The sequence below is a fragment of the Dermacentor silvarum genome, chromosome 2, assembly GCF_013339745.2.
Source record: "Dermacentor silvarum isolate Dsil-2018 chromosome 2, BIME_Dsil_1.4, whole genome shotgun sequence".
Classification (NCBI taxonomy): domain Eukaryota; kingdom Metazoa; phylum Arthropoda; class Arachnida; order Ixodida; family Ixodidae; genus Dermacentor; species Dermacentor silvarum.
In genome coordinates this window covers 102,332,174-102,351,680 of record NC_051155.1, presented here as the reverse complement: position 1 = coordinate 102,351,680, position 19,507 = coordinate 102,332,174, and the positions used below count along the sequence as shown (strand labels likewise).

The following is a 19,507-nucleotide window of genomic DNA, read 5'->3' as shown; positions in this document are numbered from 1 at the left end:
GGGTTAACTCGGTCTCGGGGGGTGTTACAACACTCCCCCCCCCCCCCCCATCATTGCACCACTGTCGATGACTTATAGAGGCCCTGAAAGTGGAGCTCCTGTTTCATTCATGGTCCTAAAGCTATTCCTGTGTAGTATGATCAGAGGCTATTGGCAAGATACATGGAATATACAAAAGTCAGTAATGAATTACACTTCGGGCAGAATGACTGAAAGGTGGGAAAGTTGGTGCAGATTTATAGCAATGCCTTGGCAGCACGAGGCAACACAGATGTGAAGAAAATAAACAGATGGGGACTGTATTCACAAGAAATTCCTTTATTGAAGGAAAACGCTCATATATATATATATATATATATATATATATATATATACAGGGTGTTCATTTTTAAGTTTTACGAAATTTTTATAAATCGCCTGTGGCAGGTAGCATAACTCTTATCATAGAGCTGGGTTATTCGATGAGGCAGACATTAGTAGCACAAGAAATCGAAACACATATTCAACTAACAAAAATTCACTAATGAATTTCTTAGTTATAATTCCTTTACAACACATATTGCAATTTACAAATTGTAGCCAGTGAGCTTGTCAGGCGTATCCACTTGGAATGAATTTCCAGAACGGCGCCAGTTTGGACATATGCATCGTCAAACTTGCCGTAAAAATGCACTGTTGTTCCACTTACTTTTTTACCAAAATGCTGTTTCATACATTGAAGCACTAAAGTAACTGGAACGCCCATGTATTTCGTCCCACACTTTGGGAATAATATCTTGAAACTGGTGTTATCTTGGAAATTCATTTCAAGTGAATGCGTCTTGCAAACTCACCGGCTACAATTTGTAAATTGCAATATGTGTTGTAAAGTAATTAACTAAGAAGTTCATTAGTCAATTTTTGTTAATTAGTTGAATATGTGCTTTGATTTCTCGTCCTACTAATTATGTCTGCCTCTTCGAAAAATCTCAGCTCAACGATAAGAATTATGCTACCTGCCACAGGCGATCGTTAAAAATTCCTTCAAACATAATTTGGAACATCCGGTATATATATATATATATATATATATACATTGTCTTATGTATAAGACAATTCCTATAGGAATTCCCTTTTCCTTGTCCCGAGGCAACAGTAAACAAGAAAAACAAATTTAAAAAGTATATTCACAAAGCCATGTGATAACAAAACAATGACAGAGCATGGTAGAATAGACATGTAAAAATCAAAGAAGGGACAAAAGTAAAAAAGTAACAACCAATCATTTCACTCTTCGCACACACATCATCTAGATAATCACATTCCTTGGTCATGAAGGTTGCAGAATAAGCCTGACTAATACATTTGTTTATTTCGCTCATTAATTTGTTACAATGATGGGTTTTAGGAATGACAGAAGTCACAGACCTGTCTACACCACGATTCGGTGTTTAATGGAACAGTAAAAGACTGAAGAAGAAGAAAGGCATGCGCCAGGAGTGTTAAGAAGTATTCTTTGTCTTCTTTGTATAAATCTCCAACAACGGGAAAGCATAAGTGTGTGATTGAGCATGGGGTTACAGCCACTTGAGTGACAGTGACTGGCCAAATGTTAAGGTGGTCGAGCCGAAGAGAAGGGACGGTGGCGCTTCTGCAATCTCATGTTAAACCTCGCCACAAGATAACATGATCAGGTATACCACGTCTAGTTAGCAGCATACACACTCGGACGCGTGTTTTGTTTGGCAACCATACTGTGCTTTTTTTTTTACCTTTTACACTTAGTGCAGCCTCATCCCATTGGAAAGACAAGCAAGGTGGCTGGAATTTGGAATGTGTAGATTAAAAATAGGTGGCATGTACACATTCTTACCTTCTGATGAGCAGTGAGTCATTAACATGCAACAAGTGTGGAGGGTCTACCTGTTCTCCATGTGTTCATAGAAGGTCTATCCATACAACAACATAACAACAATGTGTTTTTTCTATTGCAGAGATTAGATTTGTATTTTTATTTATTTATTTGACAAATACTGTCAGCCTTGCATGGGCTGTGACAGGAAGTGGGATATAAAGCTAGTGTACCTGTGTACACAGCCTTTTTCCTCGGCAACAATCTGCTTTTCAATAACAAAAGTGTCATGTACTTTTTTCAATGATGTAGGTATGCCGGATATATATATATAATGTCTTCAAAGTCTTAAATCATAGCATTGCCTCTAGTGGGAGGCTTAAGCTGCAATGATGCAGTGCACATGGAGCACTGGCTTCCAGACCCTTGTGCGTAAGGGCTATGGAAAGACCACACCAGTTCAAATGTTTTTTCTCATATCCTCATGCATTTCAGTAAACACAAACATCACTTATAGGCTTGTAATTTTGTCAGTATATATCTTTTAGGCTCCTATGCAGCTAGTAATTTTAGGCCTGTATACACCCAATATTTATTAATCATAGCAGGAGGAGGAGGAGGAACAAACTTTTATTTAAACCAGCAGTTTAGTTGGCTGGGCCTAGGCCTCCCACGTGGGGACATCGAGGTCTTGCCTCTTCGCTGCCTCGCAGGCTTGCTGGGTAGCCCAGAGTTGGTCGTCGAGGTGGGCGCTGCGCAGGGCGGTGTGCCATCTCGACGAGAGGGTCACGGTATTATTTGTCGGATATTGGTTTTTACATTCCCATAGCATGTGGGGAAGCGATGCTGCCTCAGTCTTACAGATCTTGCAAATGTTACTATGGTAGGTGTCCGGGTAGATCCTGTGGTAACGTGTTAGTGAGGGGTACGTGTTTGTCTGTAACAGGCGAAGGGTGGTTGCCTGTGCTCTGTTTAGCTTGTGATGAGGGATGGGGAAGGTTCTTCTGTTGAGATAGAATGATTTCGTGAGGTCGTTGTAGCTGGTGAGGCGATCGCGTTCCGCGGGGGCACCTGCGCTGTCTCAGGCACGGTTGACAAGGCCTCGTGCTACGGAGTGAGCGACCTCGTTGAGGTTGGTGAGGTGCAGATGTACGTCGCCAGCGTGCGCTGGGAACCAGACGAGAGTGATTTGCTTGTCAAGTGAGTGAGGGGGCTTGGTTTAGGATGCGTAGCACTTGCTTTGAAATACGACCTTTGATGTAATTGCTGATTGCCGTGCGGGAATCGCTCTTGATGGTGTGGCAGTCCGGATCAAGGGTGGCCAGGACGATGGCCACTTCCTCGGCCGTCTCGGTGTTTTGGGTTACGATGCTGGCGGCATGTTTGAGCGAGCCGCCTACTGTGGTAGCCACGGCGAAGCGGTGCCCGTCTTGATATTCAGCTGCGTCGACGAAGGTGACGCCCATGGTGTCGCCATGGGCTTTAATGAGGGAGGCAGCCCGTGCCTTCCGACGTTCTTTATTATAGTCCGGGTGCATGATTTTGGGGATAGGGTCGGCATGTAGCCAAGTCTGTACGTCGCGTAGAATTGGGTATTTGTCTCCATGTTGACGGTGGTAGGTGATGCCGAGTTTAGTTAGAATGTGCCGGCCCGTTTCTGTGAGGGTGAGATGCTCCAGATGAGACCGACGCTGTGCTTCGATTAATTCGTCTAGGGTGTTATGGAGTGCTAATTGGAGTAGAAGTTCAGTAATCCTAATTTATTTTTAATTATTGTAGGCATCATGAAAAATTCATGGCACTCTTTTGTCATTCCAGGCCTTTGTACTATTAAACGTCAGATATAATAACCCTGATTTATTAACAACTTTTCAAAGCTGTGAAGTTCCATGGCTAGTTGTGTGATAGCCGAAAGGCCTTTCCTGAAACCATATGCTGTAAAGTAGAAAGAATGTTGTCAGTCAAAAGCTATGGAGAAGTATGTGAACGTAACCTAAGGTTTGAATAGTTTACTAGAAGAATACGCAAGAGATTTTGGGTGATGATTAAGGCAGCCCTGAGTTTCCCTTCTTTGGTGCTCAGGCACCACACATGCCACCTGGCACATGGAGCTGATGTCTTAGTTTTCATATTAAGTAGCATGGAGATGATGGAAAATAACCCAATTTTAACTTCATCAGTACATGAGACAGGTTTGTGACCAATATTTTCAAAGAAAGAAAAAAAAATATGTCTGCATTCCTGCATGCTTAGCTGCAAACAATGTCTAAAAGTGTAAGCGTGGTACTTCCATATCAGTACGCAGCATAGATGTTAGTGATGGCTAAGGCTTTACTATCAAAATAAAGCTTTACATGTTGCCTTAGATATCATATACACCTTATAAGTATGCAGCACTTCCCTGTAAAAATTATTTTAAGAACGCAAGATACTTTCCGCCAACAGTTGAAGCAAAATAAGTAGTCTCAAGGCAGCTTTTGTAGGCTAAAATAGCTTCACTGTTCAGGGAACTCACTGATTTACTCACACAGGTACTAATGCAGCCTATACTTTCTAATAAAGTACCCCCCATAGCAGTTGACAACCTTGCCTAACTTCTTTCTTTTCTCAACACAATGACATCACATATGAACCTAGAATATTTTTACAGTAATACATGAGAGCCCAAAAGTACACAGCAGGCTGCCCATAGTTTCCTTGTCTTAATTTTTCTTCTCTTCTATGCTGTTTACAATACTCACCAACTTTCCTAGGTGATTTAGTGTGGCAGAATCTCATAGCCTGCATAATTAGTGTCTCTCAGTTTTACATTATGCCTTTTCGTTGTGTCAAATGGGCAGATGTGTGCATAAAAAGTAAAAATAATTTTAAAGTTCCATAATTGTGTTAAGCTGGGCATGCAATTTAAGTATCTGGATGAATAAGGCATGATTCAGTCCATTATTGCCCTCACTTCTCGGATGGTGACATCCAGTCTAGCCCACTGCTGAGCACTCAGTTACTGAAACTGTGCTTGATAGGTGATACATGGCCAAATGACAAAAGTTGCGATTTGGTGTGTCACCTCAATATGAGCTCCACCAGTATTTCGCTCAATTCTGGATGCGAAGTGCAGAATCAAGGCGAATGACGTCAAGACTGGCTTAGGCCAGGTCGAGCCTGAACCCAAATAATGTATTTCAAGGCTAAAGAGAGGTAACCTTTTCGTTTTTATTATGACTGATGGGTTGATTCCTAGCTCAAAGTCAATTTCTAAGACTGACCTTAGTTTTCCCTGTCTTAATTGTTAGTAACATGAATTTAGCAGGACTTTCCTATTGATAGTTGGGGGCCAACAGTGTGTACATATTCAGTGAGTACAAGAGCATTTTGTAGCTGTTTACATTGCATATCAAGATTCTCATACGTTGATCAGATTGTCATGTCATCAGCATAGATCAAAAACTCGGTGCTTGTGATGTAGCCTCCATGCAGGATGAATGATGAACAGCAAGGGGGCAAGAACACAGCCATGTGGCACACTGTGGTTTAAAGTACAGTTAGGATTCAATATGAAAACAATCCACACGTGCAGAAATTGTTAACTCTCAGACACAAAGATATGTGTACCACTTTTCTTACCTGCTGTGGTAAACAAAAGTCTTCCATGTTTCAAAAATTACCTAGGTTATGTTCCGCATAATTGTACGCATTAGTTGTATTAATTGCCACCACCGTCCACAACTAGTGGCTGTGAGGGAAGACAAGCAGGACACCATCTGGCATGACAGACAGGCCATCCTCTGTACCTAGGTACAGAGGTCAACACACTTATCTAGAACACACTCCTGAGGGCATAGCAGCCACCAAAGGATAAGCTGACCGCCAGGTCGAGAGAAATCAATGGCAACTATAAATTTAGTCACATAACATCACATACAGCCAATCTTAGATTTCATAATAGGAGTGTTTGAATATGAATCAAATAGTCTTTGTTATTCCTGGTGACGGTGTAGGAGTGCATCGTGCGTCTAATGGATTGCACGAGAAGTGTGGGAACAGCGGCTGCATGCACGCTTTATTAAGGTGTGTCCCACAAAAGCCCTGCTACCACTGGGTTTTCTTTCAAGGACTGTTCATTGTCACTCTGCATTATCTTCGCCCCCATCGGTCTTTCCCTTTCTACCGCAAGGAAGTGAATATCCCCGTCGTCGCCCCTAGACTGGGGTGAATATTTCGGCTGATGCTGGTGTTTTGGAGGGGGTGAGCACTTAACATATCATTTGCAGAATTCTGAAGTTTTGGAAATGGTAATACTGGGAGCTTGTGTGAAACTGGGCGATTCCGCAGTATTTTACGCTAATCATATTGTGGTTTTGGCACATAAAACCCCAGAATGTTTATTTCTTGTGTAAGTTAGAGGTATAACTCCTTACTTGCTATTTTTGTGTCGGAAAAGCATGGCCTTTAATTTGGTAACATTGGCGAAAATTAAATTCGTGCCTGACCACACTTCTAGCTTTTTTAGCAAGGTGTTTGCATCGCAAAACAAAGCACCAGTTTCCGAGTTATCTATCAGCTGTTCAATTAATTTATATGCTATTGTTGTGACAGATATTTCTCACCGTCTTACAATCTTCCATTCTTAAGTTTAATTACGCTTCATGTGTGCTGTCATTCGAAGTGCTTGGAGTTTCTACATGTCTTTTTAAACATTTTAGTTTAACTTATTTCCATTTCATTTCACTCTTTTTCCATTAATCAGACGTTGCTCATCCCACATTTTTTCCGTTTCTCCCTGTCGTTTTGTGTATTGGTTTTAGGGCATAGTTTATGACTATGCTTTCGATATCTCTCAAACCATTTGAACACACCTGCACTAAGAGTACACAACGTCAACCTTGTGTTCTGAATATTATGCATATAGGTCATGTATCGTCATGTGTGCTTTATCTGTTGTGAACGCCTGCTTTCTCCTGTTGTGCAAGACACTCACATTATCAAAATGTTCCTATGCTGTGATTGTTGTGGTGTCTAGCCTATGTTATCAACAGTGCATGAATAGACAGCGGGTGAACTGCTTTTATGTACTACTTCCACCAATTGGCTCCTCCAGAAGTGGATCTCACTGGGGAAGTGCCAACAGGATGTGTATCTCCACCCGTTATGAAGGAGTATCAGCATTCAACTCTGCAAGAGAAAGGGCTATGTTTGCAACAGCCAGCCTCCATCAGGCAGTGTGCCGGCCTTGTCTTCTGGAGTGGATTGTTACGGTGTTGCTGTTAAGTCCCTGGAACATGCAACTGAACACCAAAATGCTGTGTGTGCTGCATTGCACCTTACCGTCAACCTTATGCAAAAACTAACAGTTTTCACTCAGTCATACCGATTGCAGTGATTCCGCAAAAAGATGCCTGAGTTTGTTACATCTGCACCATAAAAAGTAATGATAATGTACGTAGTTGTCAACAGCAGTTAAAGAAACGCCTCCTTATTACAGGAATTGGGTAATGGTTGCAAGTTTTTTGACAATAGTCGTATTTTCTGATATTCTATTGCATGTTTCATTCTTTTTGGTCTTCCTCATTGACTTGGACAACACCACGCCGCACCCTTTGTGGCCGGTTTCAGTGATAATGGCCATTTTCCTTTCTTTACAGCCTGCTCATTGACTCAAATCGATGGATGGATATTATAAACGTCCACATTGAAACAGGACGGGGGCAGATTCCACCAAGCTTGTCACTTTTACCTTTGATCAGCACCTATTCTCGGCGCTTTGAACCATGAGTCATGTTAACAAATCATTGATTCTGAAAGAAAATCAATGCCCCAAAATCTATTCAATATGTTCCCTACATTTGCGCCTTCAATTCTCCAGCTGTCTCTATATTCTCCACAGCAAGTTTACTAAGCTTTTCTTTACTATCCCTAAATCCTGTTGCCTTGGGCAGGGTCACCAGCCCCCGGAAAGTAAAGCTAGTTTCGGTTTCAAGGAACATGCGCACTCCTAGCGGTTGCCGGACATCCTAAGTTATTTTTCTTATTTCTCTTTTCGTGAATTTTAAATCGGGCGAAGCGCGGGAAATGAGATACAACAGACAAGCTTGATCAGGCGTGCAATGAACAGAAGACGCAGCAAACCAGGTCGACCAAGCATTAGACGAAGATGGCTAAATCGGGGCATCACATGTGTTGCGGGGCTCTGTGGTGTTCGAACACCGGAAATTTCAGTTCTGCAAAGTTTTTCAGGTTTCCTAATGACTACGGGTAAGCACAAGTATTTCACTCTATTTTCCGAGCAGGTATTCATTTTGCATGAGTATACCAGCTCTGTGCAAGCCTGAGTGGACTGACATAAGAGCAATGTCGCTCGACTCATTCGTCATGACGGCAGCCCATCTGTTGCAGGTGAAATACTTGTAATGAAGGACTTGAGTGTGTGTTTTTGGGCTACACATTTTGTTCACTCTTTGTTGACATGCACAGCCAAGGTTAAAAAAGAAGAAAGAAAGATGCAGCCGTGGTGGTTCATAATTTTCGCAGTGGTTTGGATCTTATGAAATCTTTTCACTCATTATGTACAAATTTCCGTTGTGAATGAAAATTGCTACTGTAGATTGTCACTTTCGCACTGCGTGGAGGTCAGTCTTTTTCCAGTACCGAATGTGTAAATAAAAACAAAAGCGTTCAACTTTTACTTGTGTTGAGTTTTGGCTGGCCGGGAAATCGGCTAGTTTTAGTTGATCCACTTCACAACACACAAACAAAATTAGCGATTGATGCTGCCAGGAACTTATTTTCTTTATTCTACCCCCCACTATATCTGTGAACTAGTTGAACTGTAGCCCTAAATGTAACCGCAAGTTAGGACTTTCAAATCGACTACTTTCACGAAATGACGAAATGTAATATCTTAACCCCAAATATTGGTAATTAACAATGGTTAGCTATATAAATAATCTTTATTAGTGTAGATCGCTTATAACGTAAGTCGCCGGAGTCGTGAATATCTTCACTATAAGCGGTACTGCACTACAACCAAAACAACGATTTTCAAGCCCTGCACGTATGCAAAACATGTAGACCAAGCAGCCGCGTATCTTAGTTTTTTTGTTTTCTTCTTACACTGTGACTCAACATTTTTTTAACGTAGGGTTATGGGTAGTACCTAGAAATGTTAGCTTCCCTACTGTTTTCTTTCATATTCCCGAGTCATTCTTCTAGACAAATTTTGCTTTTGGCCTCCTACGTATAGCTCCTTGCAGTACCTCATGTGTTGTTTTCTGGTGTGCCCCTACATATAGCTTTCCAACAGCACTTTGAGTAATCTGTAGTCTGTCATCCGCTTATTTTGAACGCAACACCGAGTTTCCATTCTTAAGTCCAGGAACCATAACTCCTTCCCACTTGCCCCATATTTCGTCATATTTGTAACGCCCCCATGGCTACCTTTGTTTAACTATGGCTGCATTTCTCTCGCCTTTCGCTTTGACTATAATTGTTCCTGCATAGTACATATATGTACTATGCTTTTTTTTTTCAACTTTTCAACTTTTTTTTCAACTATGCAACTTTTTCATGTTTAGTGCTTAGTTTCTCTAACTTTTTAGTTTCATTTGTTTCGAATTTCATTTGAAACTTTTTATGTTTGTCAGACAATGCTTATCCCTTATTTTGTCCCTCTATCGCGGTCACTTTGTGTACTAGATTTAGAGCATATTTTCAAACTTCCTTTTTAATACTTTTCCAGCCATTTGCGCACTCTGTACTGCCAGTCCAAAACATCAGTCTTATCTTCTGGATATTATGCAAATTCCTGACACCCTATTATACTGCCATGTGTGCTTTGTCTTTAATAAATCTACTTTTGGCTCTTGTGCAAGACATTCACGTTATCGAAATGTTACTATGTTGCGATTGTTGTGGCTTCTAGCCTGTGTTATCAACGGCTCATAAACAGCGAGTGGGTGAACCTCTTCTACAAACTTCTTCCAACAGTGTGCTCCGGTAGATGTGCACATGATGGAGCAAGTTCCAACTGCTCGTGTATCTTCGCCTGTTATGAGGAAGTATCGGCATTCATATCCTCAAGATGCGGGCTATCCTACCGACAGCCAGCCTCCACCAGGTGACGTGCTGGGCCCATCTCCCAAAGAGGATTGCTACATTGTTGCTGTGGAGTACCTGCACGATTCAACTGAACACCAAAATGCTGTGAGCGTATGTGCTGTGTTGTTCCTTCCTGGTAACCTCGTGCGAAAATAAAGTCGAACGCAGTTGTAATGAATGGGATAATTTCCCCCAAAAGTGGCTGTGAGCTTGTTGTATCTGTACCTGCCTTTCAAACCCGTAAAAAAGCAATGACAATGTAAGGAACTATGAACTGCAGTTAAAAAGAAAGCCCTCCTTACTGCAAGAACTGGGTAATGGTTGCACATGTTTGCGTAGGGGTCGTATTTATAACATTCCATTTCAATTTCTATTCTTTTCGCCCTTTGTCATTGGCTCGGACTTCGCCGCACCTCGCGCCTAATGGTCCCAGCGATGACAGCCATTTTTTACTCTTTTTGGCCTTTCTCGTTGGCTCTGATTCTGCCACACGCATCATAGTCAGACCCAGCGAAGTCGGGCATTTTTCATTTTTTTAGGCCTTCCTCATTATCTTGGACGCCGCCTCGCCTAGTGATCTGTCCCAGCTACCTTCATTGGCTCTCCTGTTTATATTGCAAAACAGGACCAATTGATGTCAGATAAAGCGGACACCGTACGGATATGTCTAAGAAACCTCCAAAAGCAGTCGCACATCATTTTAACCGGCAGGTCACAATTTCAACTAGCCTTAAACTTCATATCCGATGGTCACACTTTCGTTCACACAGAGACAGAAAATATGGAGAATGATATCGCATTTGCAAGCTCTATACACTGCAACTAACAGGCATAGACGGTTCAAATGGACCTCTGCAATCCATTCGTTACACCAATGGCAAGAATATAACGAGCAGGCCTTAATTTTTCGCAGTCTTACCACTGGTTAGACCAGACCTGACCATACACCCCCCCCCCCTTCCAATTTATTACTTGAGATATTTTTGTTTTTCGATTTTATTTTTAATAAATTTTTGTCACAAACCGTGTTTTTGTAATCTACTGTCATCCCCAGTATAAGCTTATTGGTTACTTTATTTAATATTTGAGCAATCTTGTTTCTCTCCCCCTCAGCTTTCAAGAAGATGTGCATTTGTATTTTTCTTTTGTTGTATTTCTTTCCATGCGTTCGAACAGCACAACTTCTTATTCCCTCCCTTTGCGGTAAGATGGGCCTGCGGTTTTTGCCAGCAACTGCTTGCATGTTTGTATCCGCTTACATTTTTGTCAGCCTTGCTTCTAAACCTAGTATCAGTTTCCCTACCTGTTGTCTCAGTCTGACAACTAAACACCGTCCTCAGCCCCTCTCTTCTTTTTACATTCTCCCCTTTTTTTGAACATTCTCAATTCCATTTACTCCGCACCAGCTTATTCTCCTCCTCCTCCACTCATTAAGTGAGGGGGAGAGCGAGCTATGCATAAATAAAGATGCTGCCAAGGTAGGCAGTTGCTGTCCTGATGAAAACAAGTTCCCTTGTCGAAGCGTTAGCTTCAGCGACATGTCTTGTTCTACCACAGTTTACGACTTCAGGTCTCCATCTACCAGCGAACCCCTCTCTTGTTTTGAATACAATGAATTATATTGAGTTCTTAGCTGGAGTTGTACACCCAAACAGAAACTACTGTTTCTGTAGTTTCTGCGCCGTAATCCATTTTCGCCATCTTCCAAATGGAGTGACGAGGTTGATACAATTATGAGTATGGAAATGCAAATTTCTTTTGCCCCTCCAAAGTTTCATGTTACGCTGCTGGTCTTGCCAATCAAGAGCAAAGTCTGGTCATCATTGCCTAGCTCTTCATGACTGCCTTCTACTGGTGATGATGCGATGAGTTAGCCGGTGCATTTGGTGACCAAAAGTGAACGGTTCATGTGTGTTCATTGTCCCTTGTTAGAAGCCTTTTATGAAGAGAGGTCTACAACAATTTCCTATCAGTTTTGTCACTTTTCCACTGAATGACAGCTCTCCACGAACTATAATATAGTACCTGGAGCTTGCTGCCATGCAAGGATTGGTGTCTCTTCCTTGTGCAGCTTCACTTTGCCACTATGAAGACTCCGCACTGCAACCCTTGCGCAAGGAAGTCCTTGCACTGCATGCAACAGGCGTGCTCGTTTGTGCACCTCTTTGCAGCCTTCTCCAACTTCTCAATCTGCCACGCTTATTTAAGTGATTGCCACTGGTGAGCAACGGTAAACTTTTTTTTTCAACCTTATAGCAGCGTCCTTGTCTATCTCTTGCTTGCCAATTACACCCACACCGACCAGGTGTAGTTTCATCGAATGCAATTGGACCTTGTGCTGTCCATCCAAAAGTGGCTTCTACCGCTGTAAGTTGAGCACTGATGCGGTCCACTCTTCCATTTGTTACTTTTTGGTAGCTGTCCGCTGCAATCAAAATGCTTGCATATGCCATCATTATGGAGCAATGTTTTGGGATGGGAATGATCAGTAGCATCATATTTCTTGGAGCCTAGCAGTTGAAGCACATTGCTGTTAAGTGGTGGACTAGCCACGGAGCATACCTCAGGTACTTCTTAGCCTCCAGTGTGAGTGCTGTTGTTGAATCGTACACGAAGTGTGACAGAAATGTGTCGACAATACAAGTGATGCCGTGGCTTCGCATTGCCGAACATCACCAACAAAAGTTGTTCCAATACCTAGTTCTCAGCACGACATGGCCTTGGCAATGTCGGTGTGAATGAACGAATGCTAGCTTCCGCTGTCTAGCATTACAGAAACCATGAGTCATCGGTGTCCACATTCCACCAAAACGCGATCGGTCTGGAGCAGCACAGACTTTGCTCCTATGTCACCCGTTCTGGCTGTGGTAACAGTTGGTGGAGTCAGCCCAGACGCAGCAAGCTGCGCAGTTGCACTTGGCGTAGCGGTCCTTGCGGCGGGGCTTAACAACTCGCAAAGTACTGTTAGGTGACTGCCGTTGGCACTCGTTGCATGTGAGGCCATGGGAAACTGCAAAATCGAGCAACATGATTCTGCGTTCCTAAGTTGTAGCTGCAACCAGCATTGTGCAGTCTGTTAGTTTCTTGTCGGCGGGGATGTTGGCTGTACATTCTGCGATGATACCTGTGCTACTCTCACACAAAAGGCAAAGATATGTGGCTCCGTGGATTCTGTCACTGATAGAACAGACACAGGCGGAATGCTAGGCGCACATTTCGACATTGTGCTCAGGTCATCAGCCTCCAAGGTTGAGTGGCTGGTTTGTGCTGCTGACTGTTCTTGCATGCCTTCCTCCTGCATGTCGACCTGGATTCGCAAAAATAACAATGTCTTTTGCATGGTGTATTCTGGCATGGTGCGTACCCCAGGCCTTCGAGCACGCTTATGTGGAATCACACGGTGTCGTGCAACAGGCACTGCTTCTTCATGTATTCGGGGTCTTAACCAGTTATAACAATAGCAACTGGTCAATGTGTTCATTAACCAAAAGTTATTGTCGAGCGAAGCGCTCTCTCAGTATGTTCACAGGGATGTTGTAGTTGCCATCGGCCAGCCCGATTCCTTCGATTGCTCGTTTAGACCTCCCGTCAAGTAGATCAATAGATACTTGAATTTTTCTATAAGTGGCAGCTCGATAGTTTGGTGCAACGTCGCACAGCAGTGACACCAAAATTCTTGCCCCTGACGTAAATCGCTGGCATTCTATGCAACTTGTTTCTAGGCCTTCGTTCTACATCTAACCTCCTAGACTCAGTGCCTTACTACCAAACCTGACTTGGGATTTCTCTCACTCATTCCCGTGGTTAAAGTGATTGCTACTTTTTCGATGTTTTCTCATAAAAGGCAGTTTTGTTAATCGAATTAGTAGTGACAAAATTTTATTTCGCGAGAGCCTACTACTTTGCAATTAATAAGCTTGCAGTTTTTCTTGACATCCATGCTAGAATTTTATTACCCAATTTATGGAAACTGAAACCTCTAAAAAAATTGCACTGCTGTTCACTAAGTGTGTGCCATCACGCCGACGTTCCTCAATGAGATGTGCACCGTGATATAGTGAGATGTTAAATAAGATTGTCAAATAAGAAAAAGACACCTTTTGCATCTCACAAGAAACAATATTTCAACATTTCGGGCTGCTTATGGCGACATTTAATGTGCAGCAATAAAAGCAAAGCACATCTTTCAGCTTCTTTCTACTAACCTGCCAAAATTCGGGAGCATGTTCAAGTGCAACAAAAAGTTACATACCACTGACAAATACAAATGGTAGTGTAATAAAAACCAGAAAGCAAGGAATGTCAAGCAGTCTGAAATGATGCTAAAACTTTTTCCGGTGTTCTGTTGAAGTGTCAGATGTGCCCAATTACCTTTACATTTCCAAGATTTCAGCTGTTCATGAAAGGAAAAAATTGTCATCCACCTGCATGCAGCATGAAGCTACAAAGGAAACCAATCCGGGTGTTTCAGGAACAAATGTGGATGATTGTCCCTTTCATGAACCTTCCTCCATCTTACGGGATTCCACAGCACTGGTTTGCCAGATTCCAGCTGTTGTTGACCTTGCAGAGGTTCAAGTTGATTCATTATTTAAAGATCTTGTTTTGCTGTGGTATTGGTCAGATCAATTCACTGCTCGTAACTAACGCTACTATGTACTCATCTATCTATATACAGGATGTTTCAGCCAACCCGTGCCAAGCCTTAAGAAATCCATGTGTGCATTATGACGATGCAACCAACTTAATATTGTTCACTGTCCTCTCGAGCAACTCGTATTATTTTTTTACTGTGAGCTTACGTTTTAGTAACAATTTTAAAATATTTGTTTGAAAAGCAAGATCTTCAATGGAGAGGTTGTAGAGTGACAAATATCCAAGTAATTTCTTTCCATGGCGATAGCTACTGTGCTCGAGGGTGGTAGTTTGGGCAAGTTGGCATTCCATGAAATTTTTCTTGAATTAACACAACTTGGAAAAAGTGAAGGAAACAAGACAAACCAGAAAAAAAAGAAAAAAAATACAGGAGAAAAGGGGCTGCTAAAGCATCCTCTTATATATATTTTTTATAGACTGCAAAGAAAGTGCGCGAGGTTTAAAGAACTGTCACATGACTAGACACTTGCACACAGCATCATTTCTGCCCTCAAACAGGCTACCAACAAATGATCAATGCTGCATGCAGACCGAAGCCAGGAATAGGCTGCAAGCCAAAGTTACAGGCAGTGGACACACCTGTTGTCTCCAATACTTCATTACCCACAGTCGAAACCTCCTAGCCCTTTACATTGTCTGTAAACAGCAAAACGCTAACAGAGCTTCAAGAATTGCCATGCGTTACTTATCGCATATCCCATTGCTTTATTTATTTGAACAGAAAAGGTATCTCCACAAACGTGGATGCTAAGACCATCGTATCTGATCCATCTCCATTGCATGAGGCCAGTTTATGCCTTCGGTCCGCGTACAGCATCGATTATTTGTTCGTACCATACTTGAGGGCACCAATTTCGCTGCGCGCTTGCCTAGTCATGTGCCGGAAAAATTGAAACAACAGCAAACCAAGGAAAGCAATTATTTAGATATTTGTTAAAAGGCTTTCCAACTTCTTGGTAGCAAATTTTCCATTTAAGGCAATACTTTAACAGTTAACATAGCATCACTGACGTATTGGTACATTTCCGTGTTTCTTTCCCGCCATGTTCCTTTTGACAGCTGTGAGAACCACGCCAGGAGAACATTTGCCATTATCCGTTAGGGGGACACCGGCTGCATGGCTGCACCAACATCATCACCATCTGGGCCTTGGTCATGCGCCCATGCCACGCGCAGCCAGCCTAGGGCCGGAGCGCAAGGAGAGGCAACCAGGAAGCTGCTCAGTTGGCCTGGGCTTCAGGCAGTAAAGGTTGTCTTTTGGATGGCTCTTTCACCCTGTGTCGTCTCTGAGAGCCTCAGCTGGCCACTGGCTCTGAAGCCACAGCCCTGAGCCCACACTGTGTTAATTTTTCATTTCTGCACTACCAAAATTAAACTATTGTGTTTGTTTTATAATATCTGAGGGAAAAAACTGCTGGGGGTGCATCACTTCCCAAAAACTCAACACTGAAAGTGTTAATAAAGTATTGTCAATTGATTACCTAAGCATAGGTTAAATGAATACCGAGTTGCCCAAGAAGACAGTGAACAATACTAAATTGCATTCTCGTGAAGCCCACTTGGATGTTTAAAGCTTGGCAAGAGTTAGCTGAAACACCCTGCATTTGATTATACCTTTTCACCCAGTCCATTGCATGCGTGTAATTGCCAGCAGAAGGGAAGGCCGGGAAAGTGGTGCATATATGTTCAAATCGGGTTGTGCTATTACTGAGTGTGCGATAGCCTAGTATTGAATTTTTTACTGTCTTTGTTACAATAAATACTGCACCATTCCTTTTCATTGTTTCACTGCCCGAGTAGGAAATCACGAAGTTGCTAATGTACCCCGTGCCTGTTCATTTCAGCTCAGTAGTCCCTAGAACAGAAATGTTTGTTCTTACCATCTCTTCCTTAAATATAACTTTCCTTGATGCATGCTTGTAACATTCCAAATACCTATTTTAAGGATCTTGATTTGCCGGGTCTTTATTTGGAACTGGCAAGCTCAGTGCCCGGAGTTCCCCCCAGAAATGTCCTAACGCATGGTCAGACTCTATACAGCTCCGAGCACTTCCCCAGTAGCAGATGAGTTGTCTTCAGACCTGGAGACCTCGTCCTCCAGCAACATAGCTTGCTTTACTATGTTACAGCTCATGGCGTTTTTTGGGCAGTGGATAAGGGAGTAGTTTGGCATTGCTTTCTCTGCCACGGCGTCACAGCTGGTAAAGCAACGCCTGTGGGTATGTAGACACCAGCTCGACCAATGTTGCTGATCTTGACCTGGTGACAGTGCTGACTACACTACTGCTTGCAGTCAGGATATTCTATTTAGTCTGGCCCTATCCATAGTGTCTGTCCAACAAAGGTGTCTCTGCCAGTAGGTGCACTACTGCTGGCGTAGCTCCTGGGGTGGCCCACATGTCCTTCCATCACATCAAGGTAGAGATATCCATAACCAGCACAATATTTCTGTTCAGCAATCAGACCTACGTAACATCTCTAAGTGGTGCTCACAATGACTAACAGTTAATTCTTAATCCGAGTAAATGTAAAGTTATGTCAGTCTTGTGCCTCTCTAACCTACCTACATCATTCAGCTGCAATATTACCAAAACTGTACGAATACATCGGAATTTACATAAGCAGTAGTCTTTCTTGGTATAAACGCAGTGATCACATTACTTATGATGCAAACTCAGCCCTTGGCTACATATGCGCAGGAACTCTCCAGGCTCTACAGCATTTAAAGTTATTAATGTACATACACTATTAAGACCAAACTCGAGTTTGTGTCATCAGTGTGGTATCCTGGACAAATTACATTAGCCGATGTCTCTGAATCTTCTCGGAACAGGTTAGCTTACTTTACCTACTCCAACTTCTTCTGCACAGCCAGTCTTGTTTTTTTGCAGACAGACCATCGTGTGTTTAATGTACTGCTTTGAAGAACCTTTTATGCAACTGTATATTCCAAAATATCTTTTTTGAAATCTCCAGCCCTTAAAAAGGAATTGATTTCAGAGCCGACTATGTGCCATCATATCTTGACCATGCAGTTTCTATTCCCTTCCGAAAAACAATTTACTTCACTCAATCCTAACACTAGCACAGAATTACACCACCTTCCCTCGTCCATCACCAGCACTGAAATTGTATCATTGTTTAAGACAGCTGTTAGTGAGTACATCTCGAGATATTTTACCTAATATATTGCTCCATAAGTACAGTTAATGACAGACACCCAATTTTTCGGACTTGCCCGATAATTCGGATGCTCTCGCAGCACCGCCATGTACCGCATACAGGGGTGAGACTCCTGCGCCAATTTGATACAAACGCAAATTACTGAACGAAACTGTGCCAAACACGGAAAATTGACCGCAAATGCGCCAGAACAACAGCTATTCAAATTGCGAAAAGGATGCACTTATTCAGGTACAGGCATTGTCCTATGAGACGAGAAAGCAAGCAAAACAATTGCACCTGCGCACCAAATGTAAACTCCTGTGACAACACTACTACTTGGCTGTGTGATGTATGTGAAGATCGAACACTATAAAAGCTGTTAACTGGGATACATTCAAGTGCAAGTGCATGCACGGTCAAAGGCGAAAGAAGAACGCCAAAGGGCACACGGCAGGCGAAAGTTTCTCGAAGGTTACGAAGCACGCAAGCAAGCGTATCCATTCCATGCTTGCGAGGTCATGCCACATTTCGACGAGATATTTGTTTTAACATCAAAATTGCACACGTATACTCAAAGGGGTTGAGACATCAAATTTGTGGCTTGCGCGTTGTTTGTTTCAAACATTTCTTATTGCTCCAGAAAGCATGATACACACTGGAAGGTTCATATATTCTCGGTAAATAATTCAATATCGCATTATTTATGTGCACCATTTTCGGTTTCTCGGTGCCGAGTTGGACAGTGACGTCACTAGTTAGGAAGCTTGGTCATGTGGGCCCACAAGGCTGTGAAGCACGTACTGCTGCATCGTCTGCTCTCATACACACGTTTTGTACCAGCGCAGGCAAACAAACCCATGCCGACAGTTGCCATCGCTAGCTGCGGCAGCTCCGATTCCGACTCTGCGTCCGTTGCAGCTTATACTGCATTCTAGACTCGAGGCTTGCCCCGTGCTGTGGGCCACCGCTCATTGTACGTAACTCTAATGTGGTATGACGTCACTAAAACGCGTTACGCTTCCAACACAGTGACGTCGATGTTAATCGCGCTAGCGATGGGTCTCGATCGCGAGAACGAGCATTTAGGCACTCTTTGGAAGCGAATTAAAATATATTTTAAACGTTTGCTGTGTCCAACGCTTCATGTTGAGTGTCCTTTCATACAGAGGAAGCCCACAGCAGGCCTTTTATACCCTCAAAATTTGGTGTCTCAACCCCTTTAAAGGAAACTGTCTCCACAAGTTCAGCACCTATCTGTAAGTACTGCAGAAGAAACGCGAAAAGGCTCACGACCGATCGTGAGAAATGGTTGCTCAGTAGCCGACACTCAAGTCACCACAGACATTGACTTTCGCGGTAATACTCGCTCTCGGGGAGGAGGTTGTGGCAGCCGAAACAAAATCTGAAATAAACCTCCCGCCGAATCATGATTTCTTTTCACTTCGAGACGTGCTCAGTGTTGCAGACTAGCATGCGAGCCGCGAAATGGCAAGTTCACCTATCAAACGCGTTGCGAAACAAAGTGCCACATATGCAAGCCAAGAAATACAAAAAAAGTTGTAGCGCCACCTATGGCATGCAATTGAACTCATTTATTTCATACATGTTGTGATATATTTTTGTTAAAGAGGTGTTGGTGGCAGCATGCATATCTACAAGTGCCCAGGTTTTGTGATTGACGTTTCTCGACTATGAAGTCTTTAGGCACTTGTGTTGGTTGTAGTCCGTCCGCCACAAGGCCCACATCTGACGAGCTTCACACCA

The 19,507-nt window shown here is 42.7% G+C and overlaps 2 protein-coding genes across 3 annotated transcripts in view; both read left to right on the top strand.

The window, feature by feature from the left end:
* Window positions 1-19,507, top strand: part of LOC125943110 (uncharacterized) — a 492,224-nt gene that overhangs the window by 345,279 nt on the left and 127,438 nt on the right. The gene's annotated exons all lie outside the window — the stretch shown is intronic.
* The window catches only part of LOC119441651 (probable ATP-dependent RNA helicase DDX43), a 160,964-nt gene that overhangs the window by 25,911 nt on the left and 115,546 nt on the right, over window positions 1-19,507 (top strand). The window lies entirely within an intron of this gene.